This window comes from Pogona vitticeps, chromosome 5 (assembly GCF_051106095.1).
Source record: "Pogona vitticeps strain Pit_001003342236 chromosome 5, PviZW2.1, whole genome shotgun sequence".
NCBI lineage: Eukaryota > Metazoa > Chordata > Lepidosauria > Squamata > Agamidae > Pogona > Pogona vitticeps.
Window position 1 is genome coordinate 177,515,477 of NC_135787.1, and position 9,231 is coordinate 177,524,707.

At 40.6% G+C, this 9,231-nt stretch overlaps 1 long non-coding RNA gene across 1 annotated transcript; it reads right to left on the reverse strand.

Moving 5' to 3' along the window:
• Nucleotides 1-3,325: 3,325 nt before the first annotated feature.
• LOC144583134 (uncharacterized) lies at nt 3,326-6,351 on the reverse strand. Its single transcript, XR_013536755.1, has 2 exons — nt 6,274-6,351; nt 3,326-4,091 (listed from the first exon to the last, which is right to left on the reverse strand). It is a non-coding gene; the product is annotated as an uncharacterized LOC144583134 (long non-coding RNA).
• Between the last annotated feature and the right edge of the window lie 2,880 nt (nt 6,352-9,231).

The following is a 9,231-nucleotide window of genomic DNA, read 5'->3' on the forward strand; positions in this document are numbered from 1 at the left end:
AATTACCCTTCTGGGAGGGTAGAGGGGAAGTAAAATACAACCCAGAGGAGGTAAAGATCAGTCCTGCACTCACCCAAGACCAGCAGCAAGAACTAAAAATGCTGCTCATTAAATATCAACAGGTGTTTTCCAACAAGCCGGGGATAGTGAAGGGAGTGATGCATCGGATCCACACAGGGGATGCAACCCCGCAGGCAGTATCCCCATACCGAGTAACGGGACCCTATAGGGACAAGGTGCGGAAGGAGCTGGACGAGATGCTTAGGGAGAACATAATCGTCCCCTCTTCTAGTCCTTGGTCCTCTCCGATAGTCCTAGTGGACAAGCCTGATGGGAGCATTAGGTTTTGTGTCGATTACAGGAAATTAAACCGCGTAACCACTCCTGATGCCTACCCAATGCCCAGGCTAGACAACCTGATTGAAACCATAGGGGGTTGTCGGTTCATCTCATCATTGGACCTGGTAAAGGGATATTGGCAATTAAGAATTGATCCCAGGGATCAAGAAAAGACCGCCTTTTGCAGCCCTTTTGGTCTCTATGAGTTTCGAGTCCTGAGCTTTGGTCTCAGAAATGCACCAGCCACATTCCAAAGGCTGATGGACCAGACCTTGGCGGGGCTCAGTGACTTTACTGTGGCCTACATTGACGACATAGGGATCTTCAGTAATACCTGGGAAGATCACCTGAAACACCTGGAGTTAGTGCTGCAGAGGTTAAGTGCAGCAGGGCTAACAGTAAAGGCGAGCAAGTGTCAGCTGGGTAGCCCAGAAATAAAATACTTGGGTCACATAGTAGGGGGAGGAGTGATAAAACCCCTCGAGGCCAAGATAGAAGCAGTTCGTGATTGGCCCAGACCCAACACCAAGAAAAAAGTCAAATCATTTCTTGGGTTGGTGGGCTACTACAGAAAGTTCATCCCGAGGTTTAGCGAGATTGCGGCTCCGCTGACCGATCTGACGAGGAAGAAGACTGATGACCGCATCCCGTGGACCAGCGACTGTGAGGAGGCGTTCCAGAGGTTGAAGGAGGCCCTCATCAACTATCCAGTGCTGCGTGCTCCAGACTTCGACCGGGAGTTCATCATCTACACCGATGCGTCTAACAGCGGGGTAGGAGCAGTTCTTTGCCAGGAGGACGAAAATGGTGACCAGCATCCAGTGTCCTACCTGAGTAGGAAGCTCCAGAAAGGTGAGAGACATTTGGCAACCGTGGAAAAGGAGTGCCTGGCCATAGTCTACGCGATCCAGAAGGCCAAGCCTTACATCTGGGGAAGACATTTTGTTCTGTGCACTGACCATTCACCACTGCAATGGTTAAAGACAATGAAAACCCACAATAGTAAACTTATGAGGTGGGCTTTAAATCTGCAAGACTATGACTTTGAAGTGAAGGTGGTCAGAGGGTCAGTGAACTGTGTTGCTGACGCCTTGTCAAGAAGACCTGAAGAATGAAGACGGCGAAAGAAACATGGACTATGTATATATTTTGATGACAAAAAGTCAAATGTGTCTGTTTATTAAACATGTTGGTTTGTATGAATAAAGGTAACTTGATGTATTGTTAATGGTAAATGTTTAAATGCCTAATAGAGTGTAAGTATAAGTAAGTATGGTATTGTATGTTATTATATGACTGTTTTTGTTTGTTTTGGGTCCAGGTTGTTTTTTGGTGAAAAGCACCTTAGCTTTCCCCCTACAAAACAACTTATAAAGAGGGGAGGTGTTACATACAGCACTGATGTTACCTGTCTGTCATGGGTTTGGAGGGAAAGTTCCAGCCTATGGGGAGTGGAAGGCGGGACATCAGGAGGAGGGGCTGTACTGTATATATATGTGGAGTTTGTGTGGAGAAGTTAGGAGAAGCTGGAGAAGAGCTGAGACAAGAAGCTTGAGTGGGAGTCTGTGTGTCAGACAGGGTACTACTGTGTGTCAGAGTACCAACCTGATAGGTTCAGGTGTCTGTATGGTTAGCCAGAACTGATAGGTTCAGGGTCTGTGCTTCAAGTTAAGTGTTCTGTGTGAACCAAACTGTGTGTATGTATGATTGATACTAAGCCACGTTACTGTATCTTATTCACCTGATCATTTTATTTTTCCCTGTGTGTTATTTAATAAACCTTGTTCTTTTATTTGTTAAAAATCCATCCCTGGTCTGTGTGACTTCTTATAGGGAATGGTTGGTGGCAGCTTAGTGAAACTGTGGCATATCCCAGTAGGTCTGGGATTGTCACACTGATATTCAACAGAAGACAGAGCATGTAGGAGACATCCTTCTCTGCCTTGACTTTTGAAGCTGTCACAATCAACCAGTTGGGAATACAGTTACTGTATACTGTGGACTTTGAGGTAAGCAATGACTGGGGCCATGAATTTCATAAAGACTTTGGGTGCTGCCGATAGATCAAAAGAGAGCACCTTGACTTTGGAGATCTCATTGCCTAAAGCAAAATGCAAGAAACACCAGTGGTCTGAAGGGATGGTGATAGAGAAATAAGTGTCGTTAAAGTCTGTCACAGCAAAACAGACTCCCTTTTTGAGAAGCAGTAAAATAGGTTCCAATGTCATCATTCTTAATTTCTTGGTTTATATACTATACTTGAAAACTTATTAGCTTGGTAAAACCTCCTAGACTAGAGTTCCTGCTGCACTCAAAGAGCTTTTGAGAGCCTAAGGTCACCTCCATGCCATCTCGCTGTGGACAAAGCAAAATTTTGTTGAGAATATAGTAGGATAAAGATACCAAAAAATGCTACACAAAAGTAATTCTGAATGTATGCATTAGATTCGGTGACCCTCAGGGCACTTTCCAGCTCTACAGTTCTATGATCCGGTGTTACTGACAAGTAGAAAAGGAATATTAAGCTGTTTGGAAGAGTTTATGTTCAGGAAAGAGATGATAATTCTATTACTACTGAGACAGAGAGAAATTATTGCCATTATTCTCCAAGCCATTTTGCCAAGTCTGAGCTCATGGGAGGGGTGGAGCACTTACAGTGCCAAAACTTCGGGAATTATGTCAGTGGTTGTTAGGCAAACTCCAAACTTTGTCCTGCCCCAGGATGCCTTCCAGAGGCAGATGTACAGAAGTATTACAGATACATTCTGTTTTAAGAGCCAGCTACAAACTATGCTAGTTTTGAGATGTGAAGTAATTCACAGGCTTCACTGGGTACTCCCACTAGCTCGACAGCACCATTATCAACTGTTGTTTTTTTTCTTTTCTTTTTTACCTTGTTCCGAACACCATGTTACAGCTCCACTAAGATTTATGGAATGGATACCTAGCAACCTTAAAGTGGTGGCGAGTCTCTCCTTCCACAAGGTTTAGAAAAACATTATAACAAGTAAGGGGGGAAAGTATGCTAAAATAAGACAGACAAAATATTTGCCATCTTGAGCACAAATATAACAGTATTGCATCACAAATTTATTGTTTTTGTGCAATGACCCATTTGCTCTTCAGGCTTCAGGAAAAAGTTTCTTTCTCCCACAGCCACTGAGCAGTCAGTGTGATCAATTCTCCTTTCAACAGATCCTTCTATATTTTAGCCAGCAAGAAATAAAACACCCATTCCACTTTCTCTTGGCCTCTCATATATAGAGAAGACAACAAAACAAGCCTGACAATTTGAATAGTTGTTGTATTAAAGAGCAAGGATCACAAGTGAATGACCCATATATTTAAATAAGAAAATAAATGGCTGCTCTTGAAGGTTTCTTGAAATTTAAAAGGTAGATCAGGAAGAGTGAGACAGAATATTGGACTTAAACCAAAATAAATTATATAGACAAGTGGACATTCACCACCCTCTTCAAAAGTTCCCTTCTAAGCAGAAGTCTCAGCAGCAAAAACTAATTATGTTAGAATTTAGTTAGATTTGCACAGAATCAAGTGCAAAGTCTCTTTGGGAATTTGGACTAAATCATATATAACCACAGAAATCTCACTACCCTATATGTATGCCTCTTTTGCAAACAGGCTTCTTGCTTATTTATGGGGGTTTTCCTTCATTTTCTTTTTTCTTCTTCTTTTTCTCTCTCTTTCTGTGTTTGCTGCACCCTTTGCATTCACAAGTGGCTTCAAGGAGTCTTTAAAAATCCATATAAAAAGTGTAACAAGAAAGTTAAATAAGATAAATAAAAATACACAAAATAACATAGTCATACAGCAACACGATAAAACCAACTAAAAGCAGTAAAAAAAAAAATCCTACATAATCCAAAAGGGCCATAAGTCTAGGCCAAGCATAATCTGGCCTCTGAAAACAGCAATGGAAAATGCCAGGGAAACATGCCCAAGGACTGTATGCAAGTTTGGACAAGACCCACACAACAAGCCTTTTTTTTTTTTATAGCCACCTCTTCTCCAAAAGCAAGGATATAATGGTTCTATGCTACATTCCCTTCTAAGATGTGCAGGTGCATAGCACTGCATTGGTGCCATGCACCTGCAATCAGTGTTGCCACCCATTTGTTTCCAGTCACAGTTGAAACCCCATGTGGATGGGGGCAAGGCCCCCACCTAACACTGGTGGACAATTAGAGGGAAAGTTGGTTCTATAGAATTGTGGGAGTATACAGTATTAGAGAAGGGTGTGACGGCAAGAGGAGAAGGGGACGACAGAGGATGAGGTGGATGGACAGTGTCTGCGAAGCAACCAACATGAAATTGACACAACTATGGGAGGCAGTGGAGGATTGGAGGGCCTGGTGTGCTCTGGTTCATGGGGTCACGAAGAGTCGGACACGACTAAACGACAACAGTATTAGAAATAATAAAGTACTTGCAAGTCTATTTGTTTACTTCTGTAAAGAATATATAGAACAGTGGCCTAGTAGACAGCGAGGGCAAATGCTGATGGTACGTCGTTGTCAACCTATGTGCGAATTGTTGGTTTCCAATAACGACACACAAACACAGGCAATTGAATGGGGCACGCTAAGAAAATTTGTGGTTTTTTAAAGTCTATTAGAGGGAGACACAAAATAAATGCATTCAAACTGTTTCTATGTTGCCTATGAAACTGAGCAGCATGAATAAACTGAGAAATTTGGAGAACATGGATTTGATAACTTTTCTGGAAAATTCAGATTTTTCTGAATTTTGGGAACAGCTGACTGAGAGAAAGGAGGGGGAGCCACCTGTAAGTACCACCTGTGGTTTATCCTTTGAATGAAGACTTCAAGGCTGAGTCACCTTGTTCCCAGGTCCTGTGCTAATTAGGCGAAATGACTTCAGCTGTCGTGAGGGATGGGGGGAGAAATTGCTCTTGTCTTTGTGAACATTCGCATCCCCTCTTTGCTGTCCTGCAAACAGGCAAGGATTCAAGAAAGCTTTTTCTCAGTAACCAGCTGCCTAAAAGAGGAGGCTTCCTAAATATGAGGCTGCAGTTCTTTTTTAAACTTCAGTTTTTAATATTGTTTATTTTAACATTGTAAATCGCCTTAGGTAATCTCAAGAAGAAAGACAGGGTATAAATATTTTAGGTAGTTAAACAGACAGACTACAGTGCTTTATTCTTCTCCTCAGATTCTCTGACTTTCCTTCCCGGGCCCTCACAGGAAGGCAGATGTGAGAGACACTGGTAATAAAAGGGAATGTTGTGGGATGGAGTCACACCATTACTGGTGGATTGGCAAGGAGGAAGGGATTCTGTTAAGTCCTGCAATTATACAGAACATTCAGATATTAATACAACCCTGGAAGGAAACAACTTCCACAAAGCAGTATGGGCGTTTATAGTAGCAACAACAATAAAGACAGGATACTATTCTCTCCGGTTCTATACAGCAATTAGAAATATTTCAGATATTTTCATTTTTAAAAAAGAATGCAATAGCCAGATAATGGCCAAAATCCTTTTAGGTAATTATGCCAGGATTAAGTATAATTGCATAATCTGTGCCACTGAATTCTCAGAAATTAATAAATTTCTGTCATGTCCCTTATCATGTACCAATCCATATGACTGGAAAATATGCAAGGAATTATTTATTTGTTGTTGTTGTTGTTTAGTCATTGTTGTGTCCAACTCTTCATGACCCCATGGACCAGAGCACACCAGGCCCTCCTGTTATTTATTACCTAGTGGCTATTTGCCACTCATTGCACTTAAATGCTGCCCCAACTAACAAACAAGATTCTGCCTGTCAAATTAGTGACAATTCATACACTATGTCAAACTGTATATATACCACACATACATGTGTCTCTTAAACTGTATGAATCAGAAAGGCACTATTATTGGAGCTGATTGGAGAAATAACTCACAAAGTCTCTGCACTTCTGAAAGTTCAGATTCTTACTGTCTCCAACACCTTGTTAAGTCTGACACAGGAAACTCTGCAGAGGGAAGAGACAAAACTTTCATACCATTAAATGCAGAAATAATATGTAATGTCCATTACAAAGAATTTATTATTCTGTTACCCCTTAACACACTTACATAGAAGTTCATTAGCCAAATCAAGATGATTAGGGACTTAATTGCTACTCTGTGATGAGTAACGGCTCCTTGCCTCCCCAACACAGATTTTTTCCTTAGGATTCCCTACTTGCTGGGTTAAACAAACAAGTTCACTGGGCTTATAGCAGCAGACTGATCATGCAAACACATCAGATCTGACTCTCTGTAACTTCTACAGCCAACTCTCAGAGGATCTGTACATTTATGTACAGATAATGTAAATGTAAAAAAGTAAATGTAAGTTCCATGCTAGGATAATTCTTTCTACACATACCGAAATAATCCCTAGAAGATAATTACATGCAGATACGGTATAGTCTCCTAAGGCTAGCTGGAGATGTTGGCACATACGTAAATAATAGCAGGAACTTTTATAAGAGAAAGGCAAATAAGATTAGCAAGTGGACACTTGCAGTTGCATTTTCTAATTCCGCTTGGAGAGCTCTATAATCATGTTAGCACTGTTCTTTGTATTTCTGACAATACAAGCCTCTGTCACTTTTGTTCTGAGTAAGTGGCTGCTGGACAGTTTTGCAAATACAGCAGCATTCCATTTTGGCAGGCCTCCATTATACAGCAAAATAGGAAATAGCCACAAAAGCACCCACAAACATTATGCATGCCGAACAACTTTCTTACTCTTCGGAATGTATGTCAGATGTTAATTCCTGATGCCAATTCTCTTATCTGAAATTTCATTCACAAAACAACATGTAGTATTTAGTTTAATTAATTAATTAATTAATTAATTCCTGCTGCCAATTCTCTTATCTGAAATTTCATTCACAAAACAACATGTAGTATTTAGTTTAATTGATTGATTGATTGATTGATTGATTGATTGATTGATTGATTGATTGATTGATTGATTGATTGATTGATTGATTGATTGCATTTATATGCCACCCATCTAGACATAGTCTACTCTGGGCGGCTCACAACATAAAAGATAAAAACAATTTAAAATATACACAGTTTTACATAGATAAAAAGAAAACAATATAAAATATAATATCGTAAATTTACAATTTTAACAATTAATTTAAAGCAAAGAGTCCCAAGATGGCAAGAATCAAAAGAAGAGAAATAAGAAATAAGAATGACTTAATTGACTGAAGGGAAGGCCTGCTTGAATAGCCACGTTTTCAGCTGGCTTTTGAAAATGCCCAACGAGGGTGCCAGCCGAATTTCGGTAGAGAGGGCATTCCACAGCTGAGGGCTGTGTTTAGATTTCCCATGTTAAAACTGAAAACACAAGGCCTTGATCAATCTAATAAGCATTTAATGTTGCCCAATTATGACTGATGTACTTTTGTTTAATGGCTGAGTTTATTTTCGCTTGTTATTGTTGTTTTTTAGTCATTAAGTCATGCGTGACTCTTCGTGACCCCATGGACCAGAGCATGCCTGGCCCTCCTGTCTTCCAATGCCTCCCAGAGTTTGGTCAAATTCATGTTCGTAGCTTCGGTGACACTGTCCAACCATCTCGTCCTCTGTCGTCCCCTTCTCCTCTTGCCTTCACACTTTCCCAACATCAGGGTCCTTTCCAGGGATTCTTCTCTTCTCATGAGATGGCCAAAGTATTGGAGCCTCAGCTTCAGGATCTGTCCTTCCAGTGAGCACTCAGGGTTGATTTCCTTCACAAGGATTTCCTTAGTATGTTTGTTCTCCTTGCAGTCCAGGGGATTCTCAAAGTCTCCTCCAGCACCACAATTCAAAAGCATCAATTCTTCAGCAGTCAGCTTTCTTTATGGTCCAGCTCTCACTTCCAAACATCAGTACTGGAAAAACCATAGCTTTGACTATGCGGACCTTTGTTGGCAAGGTGATGATCTTTTTAAGATGCTGTCTAAGTTTGTAATCGCTTTCCTCCCAAGAAGCAGGCGTCTTTTAATTTCATGGCTGCTGTCACTGTCTGCAATGATCATGGAGCTCAAAAAAGTAAAATCTGCCACTGCCTCCATATCTTCCCCTTCTATTTCCCAGGAGATGATGGGACCAGTGGCCATGATCTTAGTTGATGTTTTTATGTTGAGCTTCAGACCATTTTTTGTGCTCTCCTCTTTCACTCTCCTTAAGAGGTTCTTTAATTCCTCCTCACTTTCTGCCATCAGAGTGGTATCATCTGCATATCGGAGGTTGTTGAGATTTCTTCTGGCAATCTTAATTCCAGCTTGGGATTCACCCAGTCCTGCCTTTTGCATGATGTATTCTGCATGTAAATTAAATAAGCAGGGGGACAATATACAGCCATGTCGTACTCCTTTCCCAATTTTGAACCAATCAGTTGTTCCATATCCAGTTCTAACTGTTGCTTCCTGTCCCACATATAGATTTCTCAGGAGATAGATAAGGTGGTCAGGCACTCCCATTTCTTTAAGAACTTGCCATAGTTTGTTGTGGTCTGTAGTCAATGAAACAGAAGTAGATGTTTTTCTGGAACTCTCTGGCTTTCTCCATAATCCAGCGCATGTTAGCAATTTGGTCTCTAGTGAAATTATTTTTGCTAGCAAACATTAAAATGTGACATTGATTGATTGTGATAGATTGATCTTTATTACAGTCATTGACCAATAGAGGTATTCAAATATTAGTATAACATGAATTTACAATTAAAAATATACAACCTATTGGAATTTGACTAGATTTTATAGAATCTCCATAGTTTCATAGGACTGAGGAGATCAGTAATTCAGTCCAGTAAGCTCTGTATTGCCTCCAGTCTATATAAAGTATAAGGTGACCAATACATACCATGACTA